Source organism: Mus musculus, chromosome 13, assembly GCF_000001635.26.
Source record: "Mus musculus strain C57BL/6J chromosome 13, GRCm38.p6 C57BL/6J".
Lineage (NCBI taxonomy): Eukaryota > Metazoa > Chordata > Mammalia > Rodentia > Muridae > Mus > Mus musculus.
The window spans coordinates 24,581,503-24,596,776 of NC_000079.6; the positions used below are offsets into that span (position 1 = coordinate 24,581,503).

A 15,274-nucleotide genomic window follows, 5' to 3' on the forward strand; every position below is an offset into this window, starting at 1 on the left:
TGCCAAGATCTGACCTGGGAGCCCTGTAGCATCAGTCAACTAGATTCACATACAGCTCTCTGCAGCCTCACTGTGGAGACATCTCGAAAACCCCTTCTTTAACTGCAGTTGTACATCATCTGTGTTATTACCTCAGAGCCTTCAGAGAACACCGTCTAACAGTGACTTTCTCAGCTGGCAAAAATCATCCCTGATACAATGACAATAAAACAGCTATTGGACAGAATAGAGTGAGTACGTTTTTCATGGGTGAACTACTAAAGTCAGTCACCAGGAATTATAAATGAGTTATTCCACTATCATTAAACTAAATTTTCACGGAGCCTTATTGAGCCTCCTTATTCTTATTAACATGGAAGTACATTTTTGAAAACCTTTAACCCTCCCCCACAAATGTTTTGTTTAATGCTGTTTTTGATTCTTGTATGAGACAGCTGGGTTGGCACATGTCACGTCGGGGGCTCCCGTGGAGTCGAGAACGCTCCATTGGATGATTATGAAATTGGATTTGATTGATTTAATCACTGTAATCACTAGCATTGTTCAGCTACGAGACCAGGAGGCTTTCCTTCCAGCAATTATGCAGGATGGAGTCACGTTATGTGAGGAGCTCACCCTGTGTTTATTTTCCCTTAAATGGGAGATGGAGACCTAGCCACGAGCACTGCCAGGTGAACCTGTGTGATCCAGCCAGAAGAAGAGGGCCAAGTGCTGAGCCCGGTGAACGCTTTGCTGTACCTGGCTCCCAGTAGGTAGAGTTGGCTATGGAATGAATTTATGTCTAAGTCATTATATCCCTGTATCGTCCTTCAGAGAGGGCAAAGAGGCAGAATACCGCTCCAGGTAAGAGCTCTCTATATGTATTGCTTGTTCTTCACGATGAAGCTTTGAGCAGCTCTCAGAACTCATCACTCTCCCCATGACGGTCATCCACCATCCTCAATATGTGCCTTCTGTGCTTGTGGCTTCAGTACTCATTTAAATTACTGACCGCCCAAAGGCATAGCTCCCTAATGGGAAGAGAAACCTCAACAGGATGGCTCTGCAGTCTTTGAAGAACCCCAGCAGAGTCTGGACTGCTGTTCTTCTATTGGTGCTGATGTTAGTGTTGGTGTTGGTGTTGGTGCTTTGGTTTGGTTTGGTTTACTTGGGTATATTTATTTATTTATTTATTTATTTTTGAGACAGAACCTTGCACTTAACCACAGGCTAGGCTGGAACTTCTGGCAATCTTCCTGTCTTAGTGTTGGGTTAATTCTGTGTGTAGAGTGCACCAGACTGGAGCAGCTGGGTTTCAGGTGTCAGCGCCACGGCTGTGGAGGCGCTCCTCTGGCTTGAGAAACTTAGGCAAACCCATTTTCCAGTGCCATGAGGTGCACACTGGAAGGAGGCTGCGTACTGTGAGGAAGTAGAGAACAAGGATTCTGAGAAGTTTGCGCATCCTGTCAGAATGCAGCATGGCGAGCTCTCTGCAGCCATGTGCTGTCTGGTGGATGGAAACAGGACCCTGGAGACCACCTGCCCCAAACCCTCATTTGCTGATGAGGAACTGAGACTGACACAGAGTGTCAGGATCACTAGTGGTCCTGCAGACTCAGGCCTGCTGAGAGACTGCAGGGATAATTGCAGCCAAGAAATCTGTTTACAGCCGTTAATTGGTCCCTGTTCTCACCGATATAAAAGTGTTTATGGGCAGCAGTTACAAAACTCATTAAAAAATATATTAGTTGCTGCTAAGATAAAAATGTGACCTAACTTTATTCTCAAAATAGTCATAGAGGAGGCTCTGTGTGTGTGTGTGTGTTTGTGTGTGTGTGTGTGTGTGTGTGTGTGCGTGCGTGCACGCATATATGCACTCCTGCTCTCCTGGTGTCTAGAACCCTGCTGCACATAGTAGGTGTTTAATAAAAATAAGACAATTTGGTTTGGGGATGATTGGAGGGGAGAACACAGTTCAACTGTTCTCCATTGGCAAGGTAAGAAGCTTGTGATGCTGAGGGGATGTCTGAGGATGGCAAGAAAGGACTGATCACTGTGGAGGAGAAACAAGATCTGTTCCCCATGCGGGCCAGTACAAGGCTGAAGGGGCTCGGTTTAGAAAGCAAGGGTGGGTTCTGCAATCCGAGGAAGGCCCGCCCATACATTGTCACTTCTCACATACAAATGTCTGCACTGCTCACTGCTCTGGGTCCTCAGAGCTGGAACCCCCTGGGATACAGCCCAAGAAAACCCCTGACTCAAAGCTGGGGAAGGGGGAGGGCAAAACGAAGGAAGAGGGAGGGAGGAAGGGAGGGAGGGAGGGAGGGAGGGAGGGAGGGAGGGAGGGAGGGAGGGAGGGAGGAGGAATATTAGTAGAGAAAGAGAAGAGGAGAGGAGAGGAGAGGAGAGGAGAGGAGAGGAGAGGAGAGGAGAGAAGAGAAGAGAAGAGAAGAGAAGAGAAGAGAAGAGAAGAGAAGAGAAGAGAAGAGAAGAGAAGAGAAGAGAAGAGAAGAGAAGAGAAGAGAAGAGAAATGGAAAGAGAGCACAGATGGGAAAAAGAGAAGAGAGATAGGAAGAGAAGAAAGAAAAGTGGTTGGGAGGGGAACAGAGAGGAGGGGAGGGGCAGGGAGAGAAGAGAGGAAAGGAAAAGAGAGAGGAGGGGAGGAGAGGAGAAGAGAGAGAAGAGGGGATGAGAAGGGAGGGAAGGAGAGGAGAAACTGATTCCAGTGCCATTCCTCAGCCCTGTGGCCTGGGGTGATCTTTGGGGAAAAAAAATCCCAGAGCGTCTCTAAGCCCATTTCCTGACCTGGAAACAGGGAAATGACAGTACCAGTTTTCCAAATGAGCTACTCCATGTTGAACACCTACAACAGCACCAGAGCTCAGTCAAGCTGGCTCTGGAAGTGTTGTTGTTATTGTGGTGATTAAACAAAATGCTGCAACAGACTGCTACTGGGACTGTTCAGAAGGCCATGGAAGAGGATGACAAGACCTTCAGCAGGGGCAACGTTCCCATGATTAGCAACCGCTTTGTACAGACTGGTCACCAGAGTGAACACTGGACTTAGTCACAGTCTGAGTTCATGACTGCCGAGCTATCCACCATCCTTGGTTATATCTGGGAGGTGAGACTGACAGTCACTGGATGAAAGCCAGCTGTTGTCAAATACCTTTAAGCTCTCCCCATGGACAAGAGAAGAATTCATGTTGGATACAGGACCAAATTGCACTGGAAAGTACTAGCTGAATACCTGCCCACGAGGCGCTCACCTGCAGACAGGCTCTGAAATAGATGTGTAGTTTAGGATGGGTGTTTTTGCAAAGTTACTTGGGGCTTCGATATTTTTTCTTCCCATGCAGTAATAAAGTAGCCCAGGGTAGAACACAAATAAGGCAGAGTGCGAAGAGACACTGAAGCAGCCATGGAGGCTTCAGGACACCGCGACTGGAAACCTTCCATGCTATAGCCAACCACAAAGGCCACACTCACCAGAACAGCAGACTGGAAGCCAAAGCCAGTGTCCCAGGGGCCGTGCACACCCAGCTCCAGACTCAAAGGAGCACGCCACTTGGCAGGTAGCCTATGCCTTTAAAGTTAGCAAATATGGGTGTAACTCTGAGCAACGTAATGAACCTTGCCAGGTCTCAACTCTTCAGCTATAAAATAAGAGAAGTAATTGTCTCTGTGTCTCAGGGTGTTTGTGAAGTTCAAAGGGGGATGCTAAGGAACCACAGCTTTGGACATCTTACTATTAATATTATTAACAATAATTACATTACTTGCTGGAACTAAATTCAGTGCGATGACATGTGGAAGGGTGAAGCAAAGTCCTACGTTGTAAGACTGTAGCGATACGCAGAGACAGAGACTGGGTTTACTCGGAGTTCCTGGGGAGGGATGGTAGATATGGTGTGTCTGCAACAACCGTGACCAGGGCCAGTGTAGCCTGAAGCTCTCATAACGTGTCCATCTTAGCTGCTTCTGCCTTAAGCGTCACCTCTTAGGGAGAGGAGAGGGAGAGGAAGGGGGAGAATTGGAATTGCTTTTCAAGACAGCCCTCAGAGAAGGCTGGCCCTGGTGGTCGTATGTAGGAACTGTCCTGTCTGAGGAACGGTTAGATGCACTGCGCGATTTACCTTTAAAGAGTGGTAATCTCAGAGGTTGGTAATAGGATGGAGGTGTTCAGGTATACCTGGAGGCTTCCTGTGTATTATAACGTCTCAAAGGTGTGTGAGAATTCTCGGTGGGGTACTGCTAAGATGTGGAACTTCAGAGAGACACTTAGCAAAGAACTCTCCATGGAAAAAGCAGTTAGTCCTGAAAGCACAGCACACTGCCACAGATGGTCAGCCCCGCCCCCATACACACACACACTCACACACACACACACACACACACACACACACACACACACACACACACACACACGGAACGTGTATAGTATTGTGCTTTTGCTCTTTTTGCAGCACTGAGCATTATGCCAGCCCAGAGCCTCACATACAAGGCAAGTGCTTGACCCATGAGCTAGATCTCTGACCCTCTTTGATGGTGGTGGTGGTGTCTGTTTGCTTTTCAAGACAGGGTTTCTTTGTGTATCCCTGGCTGTCCCTGGAAGTCATTCTGTAGACCAGGCTGGCCTTCAACTCACAGAGATCTGCCTTTCTCTGTCTCCCAAGTGCTGGGATTAAAGGGGTGAGCCACCACTGCCTGGCTGACCCTTTTATTTTTATTTTATCTTTCATTTTTAGACAAAGTCACACTAGTTAATTGTTAAGGAGGTCCTTGATCTTGCTATATAGCCCAGACAGGTCTGTAACATGCCATCCTCCTGCCTCAGTCTTTTGAGTACCTGGAATTACAGGCCAGACCCTGACTTAACTGTTTGTTGCAGAAAGACTTAGATGGGAGGTTAGTCCTTGGTCATCCCTAGAAGCTCTGTCAACTTCAGGAAAAACTGTGTTTCCTGCAGTTTATGGATAAAGGTGGGAGAATTTCTTCCTGGAAAACTCTATTCATATAAATTCTCTGCCTGAACTCATATTACAAATGCACTCCCCTCACTATTCAGGAATAAAGGTTTAAGGAGTACAGCTTAAGGAGAGAGAGGAGGGGAGACAAAGAAGACAAACTACGTCAGTATTTATTCATTTGATCTATATTGACAACTTCTCCAGAAGGAAATTGTTAAATAGCCCATTAGCACATGAAAAGATGTTCTGAGTCATTAGTCATCAGGAAAAGTGGAAATCAGAATCATAAGACATACTTCACACCCACCAGGATGGCCGCGTCCAACAGACAGGCACTATCAGGACTGAGGGAGCTGCCGAGGCCCCTGCACACTGCTGGTGGGAGTGTAGGCTAGGGCAGCAAACTATTGGGAGTTCCTCAAAGGTCACAGGGGCCTGGCTATTTCATTTCAGGATCTGTGCCCCAAGGAGAAGAAAACGTCATTTCACTTCCTGTTACCATGGCCCTTTGAGATGTCTGCACAGAAATTTGTATGCAAGGGTTCATAGTGACATTATTCATGATTGCTCAAAATGGAAGCCATGTCTGTGTCTACCATCTAATGAATGGTTGCATAAAACGAACACTGCAAGATTATTTGAGAGGAAGGTAGAAGGCAGTGCTTACCCATCCAACAATGGGGCTAAGCCTTCCAAATAGCAGCAAAGCAAAGGAAGCCCCACGCAAAAGGCTACATTTTTCTAGGGTCTCCTGATACAAACAGTGAAAAATTGGGCAAATCTATAAAGACATATTCCACTATCAATGATCAAAGAAGAAAGGCAGTGAAATGCATGAACATCAAATAGACACATGGCAGCACCCAACATCATCAGTCATTAGAAACTGTCATTTGAAAGCACAGTGAGAGAGCATGTCACACCTGCTCGAACAGCTGTCGAGTGGTAAGGAGAAACCATTGGTGAGCATTGCTGGTAGGAATACGAAGCCGCGCGACACTTTTCAAACCATGAACCCATGAAAAAGTCTACACAAATCTTCATGGAGCGTTGTTAATGAAGACAAAGGGAGAAACAACCCAAAGGTCCGTCAACTGACCAACGTGTAAATGAAACTCATCACAGCCATACAGTGGAGATCATTCAGCTACTAAAAGGCATGAAGTACTGTCAGATGCTGAGCCTCGGAAGCATGCCAATGAAAGAATCAAATCCCCAAATGCACACAAGACAGGATGTTATTCATGAAAGGCCCCCAGATGAAAAGACAAAGTAGATTTACATCAACCTGGTACTGAAGTGAGTCGGGGGAAGAAGGTTATGCAGTGACCGAATAGCACAGAGTTTATTTGTGGGGCACTAAAAGAGTCCTAAAATTATATTAGGGTCACAGTCATACAAAGCTATGCATATGTGAGTTACTTGTGTGTGTGTGTGTATGTGTGTGTGTGTGTGTGTGTGTGTGTGTGTGTGTGTGTGTGTAAGTCACAGGTCAAGTTTGGGGAAATCTGTTCTCTCCCTCCATCATGAAGGGCCAGGGATTAAACTCAACATCATTAGGATTGATCATAAGCACCTTAACATGCTGGACCCTCTCCCTGGCTCACGAGATGTATTAAGGGGTAATTTCACTGTCAGAGATAACATTGCAAACATCCGACCTGTGTATAAACTTTGTAGACCCACCTTAATGACAGATCAGCAACTGGGGAAGGTATAGTTAGAGGAATTGAAGGGACTCGGATCGGCTTAAGACACCTCAGGACCAGGTTCTCAGCACAAAGAAGATGTATTCACTCCAGAGAGACAAAAGGTAGAGAATAAGAAACAAAGACAGTAGATAGAGGAAGAGGGAGGAGGAGAAGGGATCTTTCTTTGGAGGGAGTGGTGGGGAAGACAGGCTCTGGATGGACAGGAGGAAAACATGGCAAATGTCAACTTATTGTAGAAGGGGAAACGCCCATATTGGGATGAGGTCTTTAATTTTGATTTGGCATGTTAATTAGGGTAGCCAAAGTGGGGTTTTGCTTGCTTTAAGAGAGTAATGTAATGGTTTTAAGCAAGGCAGAGGGAATGGGGGAGAAGGGCAAGGCCTGCCAGAGCCACCTTCAATGTATTCAAGCTGGTTAGCATCCCTTCAAGAATGCTATAGTCAAACCATAAGTGAGGTATGTTTTCTTCTCTGCACCCTTTATGCATATTGTCTTAGTTAGGGTTTCTATTGCAGTAATACAAGACTATGACCATAAGCAACTTGGAGAAGAAAGGGTTTATTTTGCTTACACTTCCGCATTGCAGGCCCATCATCAAAGGGAGTCAAGGCAGGAAGTCAAGGCAGGTACCTGGGGGCAGGAGCTGACACAGAGGCCATGGAAGAGTTCTGTTTACTGGCTTGTTTTTCATGGCTTGTTCAGTCTTCTTTCTTATAGCATCCAAGAACATGAGCCCAGGGGTGACGCCTCCCCCAGTAGTTGGCACCCCAAATCATTCATCAGTTAAGAATATGCACCACAGCCAGGCAGTAGTGGTGCACGCCTTTAATCCCAGCTCTTGGGAGGCAGAGGCAGGTGGATTTCTGAGTTCAAGGCCAGCCTGGTCTACAGAGTGAGTTCCAGGACAGCCAGGGCTACACAGAGAAACCCTGTCTCGAAAAACTAAAACAAACAAACAATATGAACTAACCAGTACCCCCAGAGCTCGTGTCTCTAGCTGCATATGTATCAGAAGATGGCCTAGTCGGCCATCATTGGAAAGAGAGGCCCATCAGTCTTGCAAACTTTATTTGCCTCAGTACAGGGGAATGCCAGGGCCAAGAGTGGGGGGTGGGGGGGGGTGAGGGTATGGAGGGACTTTTGGGATAGCATTGGAAATGTAAATGAAGAAAATACCTAATTTTTAAAAATGTAATAAAAAGATATGCACCACAGGCTTGGTCACAGGCCTATCTAGTGGCGGCATCTTCTTAATTAAGCTTTCCTCTTCCAAAATGACTCCAGTTTGTGTCAGGTTGCTATAAAACTGACCTCTTGTCAACGTGACACACGCACACATCACTGTTAAACCATAACCTTTCCTTTCTTGTTGTTCGCAAGATTAATATCAATATCACAATATAAAACATATTTCAAATTTTAAAATTCCCACAGACTTTAAAAAAAAAAAAACCAGCAAACCCTTTAAAAGCTCAGCCTTTTCAAAACACACAGTCTCTTTAAAATATCCAAAGTCTAACAACTCTGGGTTCCTGTAAAATCAAAAATAAATCAGATACATTGTTCAGGAATGAAGAGCCAAGACACAATCACAGTCTGAACAAAGCAAACTAAACCCCAGCAGGGTAAATAACACAGTGTACAACGTCTGCAGTACATTTAGGATCTTCTGGACTCCCAAGGGCTTGGCAAGTTGTACTTCTCTGTTCTGACATTCACAGAACAAAAACCTTGTCTCCTCGGCTCAGGCTAACTCCACCCACAGCTGCTGCCACCCTTGGTCGTCCATCCCACAGCACTGGCATCTCTGAAATGCTGGGTTTCCCTGCTGCAATTGGCCTGCGCTTTCACCAATAGCTTCTCTTGAGCTCTCCACAAAGATCCTGACCCTGACATATGATACCAGACCTCAGTTTCTCTCCACAACCCCTTCAAGGCTGGACCCTCAAAACCAGTTCCATTTGGGAGACTAAGGACATTACCAAGTTTGGCTAACAGTACAAGGACAACCTTGGCCACTTTTAGACCACGGTCAGCTTCTGTGTGCTGACCATGAGGAAACACTTCCCAGATGATTTTGCCTCTCTGACACTGGTCTCTTCTTAATCGCAACTGATTCTTCATCCTCAGCTGATCGTTCCCACTAAGCAAAAATATCACTTTAATGGTTCTGCTTTCTTGTTGACCATAGTCAATTCTTCAACCCTGCATAGCCTAAGCTCAAATTTTCAAACGGCCTCCATAGAGTAAGGAACTCTTAAGCATCCCTCTGAAACCGCACAAGCCCAACTTCATCATCTGCTTGCCCTTAGCATCACTGTCTAAGTTCCCACAACAGCTCATTAAGCTCTGGCTCTGAATGGCTTTTCTAGCCCAATGCTCCAGAGTCCTTCCACAGTCCTCCCCAAAACACAGGGTCGGGTCTGTCACAGGAATACCCCATACCTGATACCAGTTTCTGTCATAGTTGGGGTTTTTTATTGCTGTGATAAAGTACCCTAAACACAGCAAGTTAGGGAGAAAAGGGGTTGTATTTGATTGGTTGGTTGGTTGGTTGGTTGGTTGGTTGGTTGGGCTTGTTTTGTTTTGTTTTGTTTTGTTTTATTGCTTATATTTCTATATCAGCAATTTCTTCTTGAAGGAAGTCAGGGCATCAGGGCAGGAACTCAAGCAGGACAAGAACCTAGAGACAGGAGTGGATGCAGAGGCTAGGGAAGACTGCTGCTTACTGGCTTTCTCCTCTTGGATTGCTCAACCTGCTTTGTCTTAGCAGCCAAGACCACCAGTCCAAGGTGGCACCACCCACAGTGAGCTGGGCCCTCCTACAATAACCATCATTAAGAAAATGTACCATAGGCTTGCCCACTTGCCAATCTAATGGGGGCATCTTCTCTAGGTTCTCTCTTCCAAAATGATTCTGGTTTGGGTCAAGTTGTCCTAAAACTATGCAGCACACATGCTAAGCCTAAGCCACTGACCATCAAAGCCTTGGGTGTTGATACAGTCTTACCAACTACTGATCAAGGGCGTCTAGCACACCCAACTCCATGCCTACTGCTCTAGTGAAAGGCAACCTCACTCCTTCCTGTGGCAGGAGGTCCCCAACATTTGCTTTGTCTATACTGTTGCTGCAATGACATTCAGCCTTCACACACCAGCTAGAGGAATGTCGCTTCTGGTTAAGCTGGCTCCATGTCTCACAAGGCTGGGTGTGATGTTGACCATTCCAAAACAAGCATCTTCCTGGCCTGCTCCCTCCCACCCAACCCTGGACTCAAAGGCTTCATTTCTCAATGTCTAGGGTGCAGTATTCTCTTTGCTTCTGTTTTATGTTTGTTTTGCTTTGTCTTTAACTTTTCTTGCTGTTGTGTTGCTTTTGGTTTGGCTCGGTTTGGTTTGATTTTTTGGACACAGGGTCTTATGTAATCCATGCTGGCTTCTGACTTTCCATCAGCTGAGGCTGGCCTTGTATTCTGGGTCCTCCAGTCTCTACATCCCAAGTGCTACCATCACAGATGTGTACTACCATACCCATCTCTGGACCTTTGAACTATGTCATCTCCTGCTGAAATCTCTTCATCCACCCTCCTCTCTCTCCATGCCATCCTCTCTCTTGTCTGTGCCAGCCGAATCACTATTTTTGCCTTCACCCCACATTCATCTGAGCAAGACTAATCACAATATTTTAGGGATCGTGGGGAAATCACTTTCTCCACAAGTCCTTCCTGGTTCTCATGGTCTCATCAAATGCTCTTTCGAAGGGCAGAACCCTGGGCTTCCCCTATGATAAATAGCATCTGTTGCATCAACTTGGAATTGCCTTATAACTTTTCCCGACTCACCCCAAAGCTGAGCGGTGTGCCATGCTTCATGGCTCACATGAGCAATGGAGATAAAAATAGGACCCGCAGTGCTAGGCTGCTGGGATGGTCAGGTAAGACAGCATTTGTGTAAGAAAAGCACTGGAGCATCACAGGAGTGGCACCCATGCCTGTTTAAAACATTGTGTTCCTTTGTAGATTCTAAGTCCTAAGGGACAACTTCCATTTTTTGTCACAGCTATATCGTCTGTAAATGTTACTGAGGGAAGATTTTGGTCAGTTAATTAATCAGTCAAGTGTACAGATGCCGCAAAGCTATCTCAGGCTTCTGAGATCCAGAATAGGTAGTGGGTAATAAAATAGTTTCCAAACAAGATGAGTGAAGACAGAAGCAGAAGCAGAAGACAGAAGCAGAAGCAGTTACACAGGGCTGTTCTTGGTGAAGCATGCCTGTGGCCCTACCACACTAGAGGTGGAGGCTGGAAGACCATGGGTTCAAGACCAATCCTGTCTACATAGTGAGTTTAAGGTCAATATGGACTATAAGTAACTCTGTCTCCAAAATTTTTGTTTTTAAGAAGAAAATAAAATAAATAGAGGTGGCTTTTTAAGTTAGTAGAGAAAAGTGTGGCTTGTTGGTTTATACCTGTAATCCCAGTACTGGAGAGTCTGAAACAGGAGGATCACCACAAGAAAGCCAGCCTGAGTTACTTCATGAGTTCCAGACCAGCCTGGGAAACAGTGAGAAATATTATCCCTAAATAAATGATAAATAATAAATAAACAGCAAGGCAATAACTTGTTTACAATGAAATTTGGATCATTTCCATTAGACTTTTGAAAAAAAAAACTGAAGTGAGAATCCATTCACAGCATAAACAAAAGTAGTTCCATGGGCAGCTAGGTTCAGAAAAGAAAACAAAATTTTAAAGTCAAAACACAAGAAAGCAAAACTCTGGGCTGCTGAGATGGCTCAGTGGTTAAGAGCACTGACTGCTCTTCCGAAGGCCCTGAGTTCAAATCCCAGCAACCACATGGTGGCTCACAACCATCCGTAATGAGATCTGATGCCCTCTTCTGGTGTGTCTAAAGACAGCTACAGTGTACTTAGATATAATAATAAATAAATCTTTGGCCAGGAGCAAGCAGGGCTGAAGCAAGTGGGACCCAAGCGAGTGGGGCGGGAGCAAGCGGGGCCAGAAGTGAGCAAAGGTCCTGAGTTCTATTCCCAGCAACCACATGCTGGCTCACAACCATCTGTACAGCTACAGTGTATTCATATACATAAATAAATAAATCTAGGAAGGGAGGGAGGGAGGGAGGGAGGGAGGGAGGGAGGGAGGAAGGAAGGAAGGAAGAAAGGAGATGGAAAGCAAGCAAAGCTCCCTGTCTGACCTGGGGCAGCTGTGAGAGCTATGCTCTTTCATCAGTGTGGGAAGATGCTCTCCTGGAACAGTGAGTCAGGAAACAGCCTCACAGTGGCACTGCCTCTTGAAGTCCCAGGCTGAACAGAGCACCTGGCTTCTCTGGACTTTATTTCCACACCAGTAAATACAAATTCTTACTCTGGGGATGATGGTCTAGCCTATAATACCTGTACTCTGGAGGCTGAGGCAGGAGTTGAATATAAGGCTAACCTGAACTACACAAAGAGAGCTTGTCTCAAATAAATAAACTAACTAAATAAATAACATTTAAAAGGAGGTATGTTATGAGGACTAAATGATATAATGCTTGTATATCACAGATTTTATGGAATACCTAACTGCATATGTTTTTATTATTAGGTTTATATTAAAATGATGACAGCCAATTATATCTCAGAGGTAAGGGCTTTAGTGTTTTCCCTTTTAACTGTAGGTTCTAAGAACTCTGCAATGGCATGCTCTGTTTTTAAAAATAAAATGGAAAACAAGTTATTTTTAAGTTTAAAATACTTAAAAATCTCACCACTGGGGAATATTTTTGGTCATACAAAAATATCCATGATCTACTATTCAGAGTTTTCTAAGCAGGATAATTTAGATTATGAAAATATTTATTATTCCTGTATCGATAACCTCCAGGGAAGAATGAAAAACTTGCAGTAGCCACAGCCCCTGTCTCAGGTCTGTGTTACATGTGATTTTGACTTTATTTCTTGTCATCTTCTGTTTCCTAAATTCTTCACAAAGATGTGATTCTTAGCAATTACAGGGGGAAGTATTAAAAAAAAAAGGAGAAAACAGTAGGATTTTTAACAAGATCAAACAGAGCTTTTCATCCCAATCATAGGGGAAGAAAGGATTGTTCCAGATGAAAAGGTAAAAAGAATAAAGTGAGTCCCAGCTAAGGTCCTATATTTTTCTTGGCAAGAGAAGGCAAGGGAGAGAATGGTTTAGGCTTTGAAACAGTTGTGAGAAATGAAAAGGTCTAATTAGAGATTTTTTTTCTTTGAAGGGAGCACAGATGAAGGCCTTCTGAGTTGAAAACCTAACTAACCTCATAGTGTGAACAAGAACCGTGTGCTCCCAGCATGCATCAGCACAAGGCTGGGAATAGGGAGTTTCATCTAAGGCTGATGAGAGACCACACAGGAAACACCACACACAGCACATCTGGAGGGCTCGCCATCAGAACACTTGACTTTCAGAGAGTTGGCAGATGCCAGCCACACACACATGGCCATACTTGTAATCCTAGTCCTCAAGAGGCTGCCGCAGGAGAATTAGGATTATGTCTGGATTATGTAATGAGACCCTGAGTCAAACAAATAAACAAGCAAATAAAACAAAGAAACAATAAAGATGAAAGAACAGACTAGCATAGACAGATGTTATAGTTGACCATAGCACGGTATCTCCAAAGGGTTATGTATTAAATCCTTGGTCCTATCACCAATCACACTATTGAGAGACGGTAGAGTATTTAATACATGGGGGCTAGCGGGATGTGTGTGAGATGCCAGGTATCAAACTCAGAGTATTGTGATTTGAATGTGCAATGTCCCCATCTGTTCGTGGCTCCAACACTTGGTCCTCAGCTGATGGACATGTTTTAGGTCTTAGAACCTTTAGGGGGTGAAAGCTTGCTGATGGAAGTGGGTCTGAGTGAGTGGGTCAGGGAAAGTGGGTCAGGGCTTTAATATTTGAGAGCAGGTCCCACACCCTGTCCACTCTGCTTCTTAACTGTAGTTACAATATGATCATCCACCTCCTGTAACCAAGCCTTTCCTTCCACGATAGACTGTATCTCTTCAAACTGTGAGCCAAAATAAAGACCATCCCCCACCCCTTAAATTGCTTTGTGTCAGGTCTTTGGTCACAGCAATAAGAAAAGTAACTAATGCACTAGACAAGCACTGCACCATGGAGCCACACCCTAGGCCTCGTGTAGGCTTTTAGATTGTGGGGAGTGTGTCGTTGAAGACACTGTGAGACCCAAACTTCTTTCTTTCTTCCTCTCTTTTGCTTTCCAGCTATCTGATAAGCAGGCTTGCTCTGGGAACGCACTCCCACCATATGCCGTGCATTATCACAGGCCCAAATGCAATACAACTCAGCATGGACCTGGGTCTGTAAAACTAAAATCCAAAATAGCCCTTTCCTCTTTACAAGCTAATTATCTCAAGTATAGTGGCGAAAAGATAACAAACTCAGCTGGGACTGGTTATTGATTAACTTTTTTGGCTACAAAATACATGGAGTTTTTAAGAATGCAACCAACTCAGGCAAATGAAGTGAACTCTCCTCCCAGGATTTACCTGGAGCTACCCTTGGTTGACATTTTAGCCCACACTGTCTGGTAGATATGACATTACCTATCTTACCAACCAGACTAGGCGTGATCAAACTCAATAATATTTTACTACTTGGTTAAATATGTCTCCATTAGGAAGAATTCAATGTATCCACAGCCACTCAAAGGCATCCCAAAGACGTTCTCAGGCTTTGTCCTTGTTCTCAATGTTGTGATCCCTGGGCATGTCACTACTCTAACTTATTCTATTCATTGCATTGCCAAAGGAAATCACTGAGAGGAACTGGGCCTGCATCGTTCAGTATGTTGCATGGAACAGCTCCATTCTCCCGGTCCTTGCCTCCTCTGGGTTGCTGACTCTGGGTTCTAATGTAAGACTTCTTTTTGCCCACTCTGCCAAGGATGCAATTATACCAGATGTTAGTAGCTTCAGATGCAAAAAAGCTTGAGTAGGGAGGGGCTACCTGCTGAATAGGGAGGGGCTACCTGCCGAGTGCAGAGCAGCCACTCTGTGTGTTAGCTGGTATTTGATCTAACTTGCCAGTCTTTCCTCAAGGGCATTTCATTCTGGCACTCTGTGTGTGCTAAAGCTATCTTAACAATATAACCACTGCCCAGGCAACTTAGACAGCAAAGGTTTATTTTTTCATGGTGCTTAATGTTCTAATCCAAGATCAAGGCTTCAGATGGACAGGAAAAGATCCTTTTCCCCCCTCCCATCTTGTTTAAGTTCATAGCTGAGACCCCTGTATACAGAGACAGAAGAACTAGAGAAAAACACTCAAATGAACTTAATATAAGCCCTACAGGACACAAGGGTTTTCAGGAATGAAAACTCTTTGTTCTAAAACAGAGAAACCTGTGCCTACTTATGCTATGGACTGATGAAGAGCTGAACAGAGAGGTGATTGGGTAAGAGAAGTCTGATTTACGCTGGGAGCTGGGGTAGCTGAGTGTTGAGTTTCTCTGTGTCTGTAAAAAATAAGAGCATTCAGACTGGAGAGATGGCTCAGTGGTTAAGAGCACTGACTGCTCTTCCAGAGGTCCTGAGTT

At 44.9% G+C, this 15,274-nt stretch overlaps 1 protein-coding gene across 6 annotated transcripts in view; it reads left to right on the forward strand.

The window, feature by feature from the left end:
• Ripor2 (RHO family interacting cell polarization regulator 2) overlaps positions 1-15,274 on the forward strand; it is a 232,283-nt gene that overhangs the window by 79,979 nt on the left and 137,030 nt on the right. Inside the window, exon 1 of one of the 6 annotated variants that reach the window (NM_001286100.1) lies at positions 687-843. The exons of the other annotated variants lie outside the window; for them this stretch is intronic. The gene's annotated coding sequence lies outside the window, so the exon portion shown is untranslated. Of the gene's footprint in view, positions 1-686; positions 844-15,274 lie in introns of those variants that run through there. 6 annotated transcript variants of the gene reach the window in all.